Source organism: Saccopteryx bilineata, chromosome 1 (assembly GCF_036850765.1).
Source record: "Saccopteryx bilineata isolate mSacBil1 chromosome 1, mSacBil1_pri_phased_curated, whole genome shotgun sequence".
Taxonomy (NCBI): Eukaryota; Metazoa; Chordata; class Mammalia; order Chiroptera; family Emballonuridae; genus Saccopteryx; species Saccopteryx bilineata.
This window is the reverse complement of record NC_089490.1, coordinates 84,795,345-84,808,675: the sequence shown is the minus strand read 5'-3', so window position 1 is coordinate 84,808,675 and position 13,331 is coordinate 84,795,345. Positions and strand designations below refer to the sequence as shown.

At 46.8% G+C, this 13,331-nt stretch overlaps 1 pseudogene; it reads left to right on the top strand.

Moving 5' to 3' along the window:
- The first annotated feature begins 11,239 nt into the window (after positions 1 to 11,239).
- On the top strand, positions 11,240 to 11,825 carry LOC136319930 (ubiquitin-conjugating enzyme E2 D3 pseudogene; annotated as a pseudogene).
- The last annotated feature ends 1,506 nt before the right edge of the window (positions 11,826 to 13,331 follow it).

Here is a 13,331-nt window from a genome sequence, read left to right as displayed (position 1 = left end):
CTGAGGTCATGGTTCAAAACCCTGGGCTTGATCAGTCAAGGCACATACTAGAAGCAGCTACTATGAGTTGATGCTTCTCTCTCCTATCCCCGCCTTCCTCTCTCTCCTCTCTCTAAAATCAATAAATAATATCTTTTTTTTTTTAATAAACAAGACAAGAAAACAAAAATCAAAGCACCCCCTACCCCATGCCTCCAATTTTCTCTTTCCAACAGTCAGGGGCCTATAAGGAGTCACCTTCCCTTCCTGGTCCCCCTTGCCTGTTCTCATCTACTTCCTGTCCCCTACAGAGGATGGGGTCTTGTCAGTGCCACACTGACCTGCTAGTGGTGGCAAAATCCTGTCAATATAGGATTGATGACAATATTGTTAATAGAACTGCAAACAGAATTTACTGTAAACTATGATTATAGAGATATTTCTGGCTTTGTTTCTGGCAAGAGTAGCCCAGAAGTCACAGTAACTACAGCTCTCCCAACCCCAAGTCTCACAAACATCCCAGCGCCCAGACTTTGGTCTCTAAAATCTTCTCCACTGAAGGAGACTAGGATTCCTTGGAGCATAAAAAGAAAATTAGAATGGTCCAGAATGCCCTGTTGTGGCCAAGAAGACCATCTTCAGCAATTTTAGGGGAGAAGAGGAGAGACGGTGAAATAATCGTTTTCCCCAGTGCTAGCCAAGCTATAATAATATGAGCATCAAAAATAATTGAAATAGCCTGACCAGGCGGTGGCGCAGTGGATAGAGCGTCAGACTGGGATGTGGAGGACCCAGGTTCAAGACCCTGAGGTCACCAGCTTGAGTGTGGGCTCATCTGGTTTGAGCAAGGCTCACCGGCTTAAGCCCAAGCTGGCTCGATCAAGGGGTCACTTGGTCTTCTGTAGCCTCCCCCCCACCCCCTGGTCAAGGCACAAATGAGAAAGCAATCAATGAACAACCAAAAAGGAGCCACAACGAAGAATTGATGTTTCTCATCTCTCTCCCTTCCTGTCTGTCTGTCCCTATCTGTCCCTCTCTCTGACTCTCTCTGTCTCTGCCAAAAAAAAATTAAATAAATAAATAATAATTGAAATAATTGCAGTTAACTTGAGTAAATTCACTCTGTGAAAGGTTATGGCTATAATGAACCTCTTTTTTAGTTTGTTTCTTTTTTTATTGATTTTAATGAGGGAGAGGGAGAGAGAGAGAATAATATTGGTCTGTTCCTGTATGTGCCCTGACCGGGGATCAAACTGGCAACCTCTGTGCTTCAGGACGATGCTCTAGTCTAACCAACCAAGCTATCGGGCTATAATGAAACTCAGAAGGGAAAAGTTAACATAAAGTACTCAAAGAGACTTATAAGTAAGATGACTGTCATATGACTTGTTTGAATTTTAATTGAGCTTAATGTGTGCTTTATTTATTTTATTATTGTTCACAAATTAGAGAGGAATGTGTGCTTTACCTGTGTAATCATAAAAGCATAAATTTACAGCCATGAACTAGATACCTAGGCCCTTTAGGTGCTCATGGGGCAGGGGCAGGAACTGTATCAAGGGAAAGAAGGACAGACTCATGGCCACTGGCAGTGGGTCAACAAGGCTCCCTCAGGTCAACGGCATGGGGGTCACCCTTGGCTGTCCAGGAGAAGGAAGATTCAACAGAGAATGTCCGAAATGATTAACTAGTCAAGTGTCTCCTTGGGAGAGGCAGCCAAGCCCTGTGTCCCAGCATAGGATGAAGGTCAAACATCCAGATCCAGTGACCTCAGCTTGTCTTGGGAGATTGTTTATCACAAACAAGAGAAGGTATCCAAATTCCATCACAAAAGCCCTAGGGAGAAACCAAAACAAGTACAGCAAAATTCCTGAGAAGAAATAAAAGCAAGGCTGAAAATGATGCAGAAATGAATGCCTTTCCTCCTCCTCCCCCCTCTCCCGTCCCTCCCCCCAGCCTTGACATTTTAGAAGAGTTTTAAGAATAAATGTTATGACAGCCTGTAATTGCAGTTTAAATCGTTGAAAAGAATTTACTTAATCCAGCTTGTGCTCAAAGTTGGAGTACTCAAGAAAAACTGGATTTAAGTTTCATTTATGAGCTAGGAGAACTTGAAGGAAGTTCACATAGTTGTGGCTGCCTCTAGGGACCAGGAGCTGATAGCAACAGCTCCATCTGAAAATGCAGTGGGTGACTCTGGCTTCCTGGTAGTATTTGACAGTTGACCATGAACTCTCTGTGCCCTTGACTTCCAGCCCATCTGACTGGTCATCCTCCGGAGGACTCCTGATTCTCAAGCAATCTCCCCCACCCCCAGACTGGCATCTCTAGATTCTTTTCCAGGACCCCCTCCCCTTGCCTTGCCCAGGTGGTCTCAGGAACATGGGGCCTCCTTCCAAAGCTGAGCCCTTGTCCAGTCCTCCAGGAGCTGCAGGTGCCCATTTCAACCTCTTGCAAAGATGGTGTCAACCATATTGGGACCTCATCTCCCCCACACTCCTACCCAACCAACCAGGAAGTCCTGCTGATTTCCCCTCCTTTCTCTTTCTCCAACGTGTCTTGTCCTTTCCTTCCTCCCTACAGCAACCCTCAGCCAACTGTCAATCCATCCCTCAGTCCTTTGTGCACTCACATGTTTGAAATCCTAGGAATACAAGATGGACAAGGGCCTGCCTGCTTAAAATGCATGTTGGGCAGATAAAATGTATTATGCTTACTTTGTTAAAAATGGCGCTGCCCACGTGAGGCCGTTGCCCAGGTGATATTAATGTGTATTGAGAATCCTTGTAGCCTGGGGCTTGGTTTTGGGATTAAGTCTTTCCCACCCTTTTTTTTTTTTTTTTAATTAAGATTATCTGAAGAACTCCCTTTTTTTTTTTTTTTAATCTTGTATTTTATTTTTATTTATTCATTTTAGAGAGGAGAGAGAAAGGAAGAGGGAGAGAGGAGAGAGAGACAGAGAGAGAAGGTGGGAAGGAGCTGGAAGCATCAACTCCCATATGTGCCTTGACCAGGCAAGCCCAGGGTTTCGAACCGGCGACCTCAGCATTTCCAGGTCGACGCTTTATCCACTGTGCCACCACAGGTCAGGCTTTCCCACCCTTTTTGATGTGGGGTGGTACAATCCAATCATGCCTCAGAGAAGTGACTTTGTATTAGAGACTTCCCTGTTTTGTATATTGGATTAGAGGTTGTGAAGCTACACTATAAAATAGGGGCAGAACGGGAGCTTGCTCTCTTGGTTCCTGGGATGATTAGCATGAGAGAGCAGAGGGAGTAGAGCAGAGAGCAGAAAGAGGCCATGTGGCCAGGAGAAGCAGCCAAGATGGCGGAGTGCTGAGTGAGATGTCAGTTTGTGTAGAGTTTGTGTGGAGAGAAGGAAGGAGATGGGAACAGAGGTGAATAAGTCTGGTGAGCTAGAAACCTTTGATTCTAGGAAACTCGGATAAGTCAGTAGCTTTGTGAGCACTGAATGTGAGTGGGTTTTAGAGCCCAGTGTGTAGTTTTTGCTTGCCCACCGGGTGCAAGCTAGAATTAAAGAAAATGGCCCACCAGTTTTTTGCTCCGTTGTTTCTTTACCGACTGTCCAAATCCAATGCAAACCTGCATGGGCCAGTCTGCTGTGATAGTAGCCCTGGCCGTGGCTTCTGGCTTTACAATGCACATCTGAAGCAACAGGTGGACTGGGACCTGTGAATCTGCATTTTGTTTTTTTCTCTTTTTTTTCACAGAGACAGAGAGAGAGAGTCAGAGACAGGGACAGACAGACAGGAACGGAGAGATGAGAAGCATCAATCATTAGTTTTTCATTGCGCATTGCAACACCTTAGTTGTTCATTGATTGCTTTCTCATATGTGCCTTGACCATAGGCCTTCAGCAGACCGAGTAACCCCTTGCTTGAGCCAGCAACCTTGGGTCCAAGCTGGTGATCTTTTGCTCAAACTAGATGAGCCCACGCTCAAGCTGGCGACCTCAGGGTCTCGAACCTGGGTCCTTGGCATCCCAATCTGACGCTCTATCCACTGTGCCACCGCCTGGTCAGGCTGATTCTGCATTTCTAAGAGGCTCCTAGGCACTGCTGCTGGTGGCCCCAGAACCACTTGTTGAGTAGCAAGGTCCCGGGATGAGCAGGGGCCCAGGAAGGAGGGGTAGAAGTTAGTCTTTCTTCAGGGCAAATGAAAATGATTCTAAAAAAAAAAGAAAATGATTCTGGTTTCTTTCTTCAAATCCTCTTCCCTAGGATGGAGCTCTTCCCCCATTCTCAACTGGATTAGGGAATTTCCCATGATGCTTAGTGAATCTTTTGCCTCCTGAGCTCAATAATGAAGATACCCAAGGCTATCTATCACCCCACCTTTGGGCAAGAAAACAAATGCCCTTGCCTCCAATCCTCTCTTCTCTCACTGAACCAATCCCCTGGAAGGGCTTCTACCTGGCCAGCTCTGTACCTGCCCCCAGCAGCTCCTCATCAGTCTCCTGCTTCTAGGATATCTGGTATAATTTTTCTTTCTGAACTTCCCAAGGCCCCCAGGGCTGAGGATGAGGTCCAGGGCCTTTACACTGCTCTTCAAAGCCCACCTTCCTGGACCTTCCTACCTCTACGTTCTGTAGCCCTCACTCCTGCCTTTCATCCCAGGATTCACAGGTTCAATCCAAACAAGAGGGCACATTCTTTCCTTCCTGCTTCTCCATTCTCCTCGGCTGGTCCTCAGCCTCAGAATGTCCTCCCCATTCCTTTGATTAACCCCTTAACTTCTAACAGGATTTGACAGTGTTTATATCCATTTAATTCCTATACAAGCTTAGGAAGGACATATTACTTTGACCATTTTATAGATGACAAATCTGAGGCTCAGAGAGGCTGGATCACCTACTTCAGGTCACACAGCCAGGAAGGCATGGGCTGGGGATAGAGCTGAACCTTCAATCTATCCTTTCCTTGAGCCATCCGAGGTTGGCTTGTTTTTTAACATTTCCTTGTGATCAATACTTTAATAGAGGGGGATACTTTGATGTGAGCCCAGAGGAGGCTCATCAGCCAGGTGTCTGCTGGAGCCAACTCATATCAGCTAGAGAGTTGATGGTGAGTATCCCTTTCCAACTTGTGTTTAGGGAGCTCACATTGGTAGGGTGAGATTGGTCATGGTGGGAGTATTTACACCACGGAAATTGGCAAACACAGCAAATCAGGGTTTTTTCCTGGAGAGCAAGTGGTTAAGTAATGCCAGCATGTGACTGGCTGGGGGGACAGGGACAGCCTCCCAGAGGAGATGACATCTGAACTGAACCTGGTAGGAGAGATGGGAAGTGGACAGGTGAGCAGTGTTACCTTCACCTGAATATTCCACCTGTATGCTGAAGTCTTCTACAGGGGTGAACAGAGCACATATTCTATTCTAGAAAGCAAGCAAGCAGTTTCAGTGGGGAAGATGCTGGGAATAAGGAAGACAGAACAGGGAGAAGGGTCATTTAACCTTGTGTGGCAACATAGGAGAAATAGTTTCAAGTTTATTCTGCATACACTTGTGGGCCGAGGGTGGTTTGCATGTGGGGAGAGACACAAATGGATGTCTTTGGGGGAATATCTGGTAGCAGTAGGAGGAGGAGAAGATGGCAGAGAGGGGCCAATGAGGAGGCCATGGAGAACACCAGAGAAGAGGTGCTGATGGCCATTCAGAACAACTACCTGGGTTCCTGTGGGTGAACTGGCCAACTGTAAGCCTCACAAAACCTGGTGAGGGATGTGTGCTACAGGGTGAATGTTGGGCAGATAAAATGTATTATGCTCACTTTGTTAAAGTGGCGCTGCCCACGTGGAGGCTGTTGCCCAGGTGATATTAATGTGTGTCTCTCTGTGCAGGCAGAATCCTTGTAGCCTGGGGCTTGGTTTTGGGAGTAAGCCTTTCCCACCCTTTTTGATGTGGGGTGGTACAATCCAATCATGCCTCAGAGAAGTGACTTTGTATTAGAGACTTCCCTATTTTGTATATTGGATTAAGGGTTTGGATTTCTACACTATAAAATGGGGACAGAGCCGGAGATTGCGCTCTTGGTTCCTGGATGATTAGCATGAGAGAGCAGAGGGAGCAGAGCAGAGAGCAGAACGAGGCCATGTGGCCAGGAGAAGCAGCCAAGATGGCAGAGTGCTGAGTGAGATGCCAGTTTGTGTAGAGTTTGTGTAGGGAGAAGGAAGGAGATGGGGAACTAAAGAGAATAAGGCTGGTGAGCTAGAAACCTTTGATTCTAGGAAACTCGGATATGTCAGTGGCTTTGTGAGCACTGAATGTGAGTGGGTTTTGGAGCTCAGTGTGTATTTTTACTTGCCCTCCGGGTGCAAACTAGAATTAAAGAATATGGCCCACCAGTTTTTGGCTCCGCTGTTTCTTTACCGACTGTCCGAATCCAATGCGAACCTGCATGGGCCGGGCTGCTGTGATTCTGGCCCTGGCCTTGGCTTCTGGCTTTACAGTGAGGAGAAGCAAGTATCTAGAAGGAAGCTTAGATTTCTGACTTGGGCACCTGAATACCAATCATTTGAAATAGGAAACTTAGGTTGTGAACTCATTTTTGTGGGGAAAGATGGTGAATTCAAGGACATGTGCTGGAGATGTGTTTGATTCACCTTTGGGACATCCTGGTAGGTCGTCGAAGGCAGATGGACATTGGAGCTAGAGCTCCAAGGACAGCAGCTGGGCTGGAGGCACACAGTTGAAGGTCATTGCTTACAGGGATGGACACCTGGATGGAGCACTGAGGGGCAGCAGGGTTCAAAGATGTCTGGAGAGTCATCAGGTGTTTACCGTCATGTTGGTGGGATTGTTTTCCTCTTTAAAAAAAATGGGAAAAAAAATTTTTTTATTCATTTTTAGAGAGGAGAGAGAGAGGGAGAGAGAGAGAGAGAAGGGGGGAGGAGCTGGAAGCATCAACTCCCATATGTGCCTTGACCAGGCAAGCCCAGGGTTTCGAACCGGCGACCTCAGCATTTCCGGGTCGAAAAATTTAAATTTAAAAAAAAAGAAGAGAATTTCCAGCTCTGGCTGGATAGCCTTGATGGTTAGAATGTCATCCTGGTCCTGATATGCCAAGGTTGCAGGTTTCATCCAGGTCAGGGCACATGTAGGAGTCAACCAATGAATGCGTGAATGAGGGAAACAACAAATTGATATTTCTCTCTCTCTCTCTTCCCCTTCTCTAAAATCAGTACATTTAAATACACACACACACACACACACACACGAATATTTTCTTCTCTTGGTGCAGTGAAGGCACCTTTCACATGGGAGATTTAGTGTAGAGACCCTGAATAGAAACACAGAACAGAACAGAGTCCAATGCTCTGAGGCAAAAGGAAGTGCAGAATGCAACACAATAGGGGTAGAATTAGCAATTCTGATCATCAGTAGGTGGGGACATTTGAGTTACTTCCCTTACCCTTTAGTGTGCTCTAAAGAAGTTCTCCTTTCTGACTTCCTCATTCTCATCCCTGCTTCTATTTTTGTGTATCAATAAATACCCGTAAGTTCTAAGTTCTGTAAGTTCTGTATATCGTAAATTCTGTATATAAATAAATACCCAGCCTGACCAGGTCGTGGTGCAGTGGATAGAGCATCAGACTGGGATGTGGAGGACACCGGTTCGAGACCTCGAGGTCGCCAGCTTGAGCACCGGCTCATCTGGCTTGAGCAGAGCTCACCAGCTTGGACCCAAGGTCGCTGGCTCAAGCAAGGAGTCACTTGGTCTGCCTTAGTCACCCCCACCCCCCCACACCCACCGTCAAGGCACATATGAGAAAGCAATCAATGAACAACTAAGGTGTCACAACGAAAAACTAATGATTGATGCTTCTCATCTCTCTCCGTTCCTGTCTGTCTGTCCCTATTTATCCCACTCTCTCTCTGTCTCTGTAAAAAATAATAAATAAATAAATAAATAAATACTTATAAGGACTGGGGGTCGGGCAGTCTTAAGAAACCTGAATAGGGGATGGTGAGGTGGTCTCCCCTAGGTCTCTTGCTGCACACCATGTGGTTTCCAGTAGTCATTGTCTCCGTGACACTTTAGCTCTTGCTCTCAGAAAAGAAAGGGAAGGTCAAGACTTGTATCTACTGTTTTACAAATGCCCTTAACTCAAAATAATCAGTATGCCAAAGTGATGTAGTTGGGGTGGGGAGAGGGAGAGATGCCCTGAACTTCTCCTCTGACAAAGGCCAGCCCTAAGGGCGAGGACTTCCTGGGGAGACTGCTAGTTGACTGGACAATTGGAGGCTCTTCACACCTCCCTGTGTTTAGAACGTGCATTCTATTTGCCTGCCCCTCCCCTACCCCCACTAGCCAGGGCCCAAGGATGCAGCCTTGAAAGAGTGAGGTGTTGTTGAGATGGTCTGTGTTGGAATCCATGGGAGTCCGAAAGACCGGAGTAACAGGCTTTATTGAAAGGAAGAAGGAAACCCTGCTGGGCACTCCTCCCAGGGGAGAAGAGCGCGGTTACAGACTAGGGGTGAATTATATAGTGTTTGGGAGAGCCTGAGGGGATACTGAGGCAAAAGCCCTGGTATGTCCAGAATGCTCCTCCTTGGGGGCTTGGAGCATGTGGGTGTTGAATCAAAAGTCCTGGTGTGGGCCCTGGCCAGTTGGCTCAGCGGTAGAGCTTCGGCCTGGCATGCGGGGGACCCAGGTTCGATTCCCAGCCAGGACACATAGGAGAAGCGCCCATTTGCTTCTCCACCCACCCCCTCCTTCCTCTCTGTCTCTCTCTTCCCCTCCCACAGCCAAGGCTCCATTGGAGCAAAGATGGCCTGGGCACTGGGGATGGCTCCTTGGCCTCAGCCCCAGGCGCTAGAGTGGCTCTGGTGGTGGCAGAGCGACGCCCGGGAGGGGCAGAGCATCGCCCCCTGATGGGCAGAGCTTCGCCCCTGGTGGGCGTGCCGGGTGGATCCCGGTCGGGCGCATGCGGGAGTCTGTCTGACTGTCTCTCCCCGTTTCCAGCTTCAGAAAAATACAAAAAAAAAAAAAAGTCCTGGTGTGTCCGGAGCCCTTCCTTGGGGCAGCTTTTTGGAATTCCTTTGTCTCAGGGGCGATAGTCCAGTAAGGGTGAGGTCTGACAGATAAACGGAACATCAAGAGGGCAGTTTGGAATTTATATATCTATCAGTCTGGAGGGTATGTGACCAAACCCAGTTACAGCCTCTGCATAAACTTTAAGATTCTGGCAGGTGGGTGTGGATGCCCAAGACAAGCCTCTTATGTAAGTTCTCTTGCTTATTAAACCTGCCACTTACTGATCTGGAGTAGCCTGCCTCTTTCTTCTGTCTCTTCTTGCCCTCCATGTATGGTGGTCGATTTCAGATTTCACCGGGGAAGTTCCCAAGGTTTCTAATCAACAACTGAAGAGCCCAAGAAACAGGCCTTGGGAAAGAGGCATGCTCAGGAGGTATCCTGAGGTGGCCATTGACCTTCATGTGGGGAGGGGTGACTCGTATGTTGGATGCTTGTGGATCACCACATGAATATGAGGACACCCCCAAAACACCAGCTAGTCTAAGGCACTTGTTTGAAGAACTGCCCAAAGCATACTTCAGCAAAGTAAGGAAATGAAGGGCTGCTCAGTGGGCTGGTCTCCTGATGGGCTGGTCTACAGATGCCCAACTAGAGACTGAAGCTAGGATTAAAAAGTTGGAAGGGGTGGAGGTTATAGAAGGACAGGTGGTTATAGACAACTCTGCTGACCTCAGGCTGACGGACAAGGTGGGAGAGCAGGGTAATGAGTTAGAGACCTGAGTACACCATTTTGCTAACCTAGGAGGGTACAAGCAGCTGCAGTTTAAGGTCTGAGTGTTGGTGACAAAGCTTGATTAGGACACTAAGAGGTGGAATTCCTGGGAAAATGAGGAGAGTGAAGGAAAGGATGTTGGCGATTGACAGTGAAACCCACAAAGTATCCCCTGCTGTCCACCCCTAATACAAAAGACAATTTTATTTTTAAAAGCTCTTTTTTTTCCTTTTTAAAAAAATTTTTATTGCGACAGAGACAGAGAGAGTCAGAGAGAGAGACAGATAGGGACAGACAGACAGGAAGGGAGAAAGATGAGAAGCATCAGTTCTTCCTTGTGGCACCTTAGTTGTTCATTGATTGCTTTCTCATATGTGCCTTGATGGGGGGGGGGGGGGGCTACAGCAGACCAAGTGATGCCTTGCTCGATTCAGATGAGCGTGTGTGCTCAAGCTGGTGACCTCGGGGTCTCAAACCTGGGTCCTCCGCGTCCCAGTCCTATGCTCTATCCACTGTGCCACAGCCTGGTCAGGCAAAAGACAATTTTAAATAGCAATTACCCTAAATATATCTCAAAACTCCTAGGAGAAAACTAGCATGCTTTCTCTGTCCCTTGAAGTTATAAATCTTATTATGTCTTTGAAACGTAAACACCCAGGAGATAACTCCACCACTGCCCACAGAGACTGAGGGAGAAAAGCAGGGAAAGAGACTTTTAAAATTTTTTATTTTCTTATTTTTATTTTTTTGTGGCAGAGACAGGGAGAGTCAGAGAGAGGGACAGACAGACAGGAAGGGAGAGCAATGAGAAACATCAATTCTTCATTGCGGTTCCTTAGTTGTTCATTGATTGATTTCCCATATATGCCTTGACGGTGGTGGTGGGGCTACAGCAGATCAAGTGACCCCTTGCTTGAGCCAGCAACCTTGGCGCTCAAGCTGGTGACCACGGGGTCTTGAACTTGGATCCTCCACATCCCAGTCCGAAGCTCTATCCACTGCACCACCACCTGGTCAGGTGGAAAGAGACTTTTTAAAACACAGAATGCCAGCCCTGGCCGGTTGGCTCAGTGGTAGAGCATCGGCCTGGCGCGCAGGAGTCCCAGGTTCAATTCCCGGCCAAGGCACACAGGAGAAGCGCCCATCTGCTTCTCCACCCTTCCCCCTCTCCTTCCTCTCTGTCTCTCTCTTCCCCTCCCGCAGCCAAGGCTCCATTAGAGCAAAGTTGGCCCATGCACTGAGGATGGCTCCATGGCCTCTGCCTCAGGCGCTAGAATGACTCTGGTTGCAACAAAGCGATGCCCCAGATGGGCAGAGCATCGCTGCCTGGTGGGTGTGCCGGGTGGATCCCAGTCAGGCGCATGCGGGAGTCTGTCTGACTGCCTCCCTGTTTCCAACTTTAGAAAAATACCAAAAAAAATAAAATAAATAAATATAAAACACAGAATGGCCCGTCTACCCTTCAACCCCAGCCCATGACCCTTCTCCGGCCCCTGCCCTCCCAGTCCAGCTTCAGATCTGTTTAGTAAGAAGGCGCCTGTGTCTGGCAGAGCTGGCCCGAGACGAAGAGACAATCCTTCCCTGCTACCGGGATAATCAAGAGTTTTGGCCAGACCTTTGAGCACACACCGAGATAGTGAGGAGCGGACGCAAAGCACAGACTATGGCACTGAAACGGATTAATAAGGAATTTAGTGATTTGGCCTGTGACCCTCCAGCACAATGTTCTGCAGGTCCAGTTGGGGATGATATGTTTCATTGGCAAGCCACAATTATGGGAACTAATGACAGCCCATATCAAGGCGGTGTATTCTTTTTGACAATCCATTTTCCTACAGACTACCCCTTCAAACCACCTAAGGTTGCATTTACAAGAATTTATCATCCAAATATTAACAGTAACGGCAGCATTTGTCTCGATATTCTAAGATCACAGTTGTCTCTTGCTTTAACTATTTCTAAAGTTCTTTTATCCATTTGTTCACTGCTATGTGATCCAGAGATTGCGTGGATCTATAAGACAGAGATAAGTATAACAGAATATCTCGGGAATGGACTCAGAAGTGTGCTATATGATGCTACCTTAAAGTCAGAATAACCTGCATTACAGCTGGAATAAACTTTAAATTACTGTTCCTTTTTTGATTTTCTTATCCGGCTGCTCCCCTATCAGATCTCATCTTTTTTAATTTTATTTTTTGTTTACCTCCCTCCATTCATTCACATGCTCATCTGAGAAGACTTAAGTCCTTCCAGCTTTGGACAATAACTGCTTTTAGAAACTGTAAAGTAGCCTGACCTGGTGGTGGCGCAGTGGATAGAGCGTCGGACTGGGATGCGGAAGGACCCAGGTTCGAGACCCCGAGGTCGCCAGCTTGAGTGCGGGCTCATCTGGTTTGAGCGAGGCTCACCAGCTTGGACCCAAGGTCGCTGGCTCCAGCAAGGGGTTGCTCAGCCTGCTGAAGGCCCACGGTCAAGGCACATGTGAGAAAGCAATCAATGAACAACTAAGGTGTTGCAATGTGCAATGAAAAACTAATGATTGATGCTTCTCATCTCTCTCTGTTACTGTCTGTCTGTCCCTGTCTATCCCTCTCTCTGACTCACTCTCTGTCTCTGTAAAAAATAAATAAATAAATAAAATTAAAAAAAAAAAAAGAAACTGTAAAGTAGTTACAAGAGAACAGTTGCCCAAGATTCAGAATTTTTTAAAAAATAGAGCATGTGTATTATGTGGCCAATGTCTTCACTCTAACTTGGTTATGAGACTAAAACCATTCCTCACTGCTCTAACATGCTGAAGAAATCATCTGAGGGGGAGGGAGATGGATGCTCAGTTGTCGCATCAAAGGAAGCAGCATTATTCTAGCAGTATCCATTCTGTTTAAGCCTTCCACTGTTAGAGATCTGAGATTACATGATATACAGTGTGTCTGTAAAGTCATGGTGCAATTTTGACCGGTCACAAGAAAGCAACAAAAGACGATAGAAATGTGAAATCTGCACCAAATAAAAGGAAAACTCTCCTAGTTTCATACCTATTCAGTGCAGTTCAATGTGGGCTCATGCACAGATTTTTTAGGGCTACTTAGGAAGCTATCCCGTATAGCCTCTACAGACTCGTCACTGACTGATGGCCTACCAGAATGAAGTTTCTCCACCAAACTGCCGGTTTCCTTCAACTGTTTATCCCACCGAGTAATGTTATTCCTGTGTGGTGGCGCTTCATTATAAATGCGCTGATATTTGCCGGGGTTCCAGCCCCGGGGGGGATTCAGGGGTCCCACAGGAGGAGACGGCGTCGGCGAAATCAAGTGAGAGAGCCAAATTCTTTTCTTTCTCTTTATTCTCCGGTTAGCATTTACTGCCAGGCATCTCTACCAAATGCTAGTATAGCTCCCTTTTTATACACGCACACCGAGTTACAATCACATGGTGTTAATTATTACTTTTGTTTCACTATGTTTTCATGTTTCCGGATAACAGTTAATTTACATCTATGAGTCACAAATCAGGTAGCAAATCATTCAAAATACAAAATAACTTGAATAGTGATAACAACATCAGTAAAAGCTTTTAGAG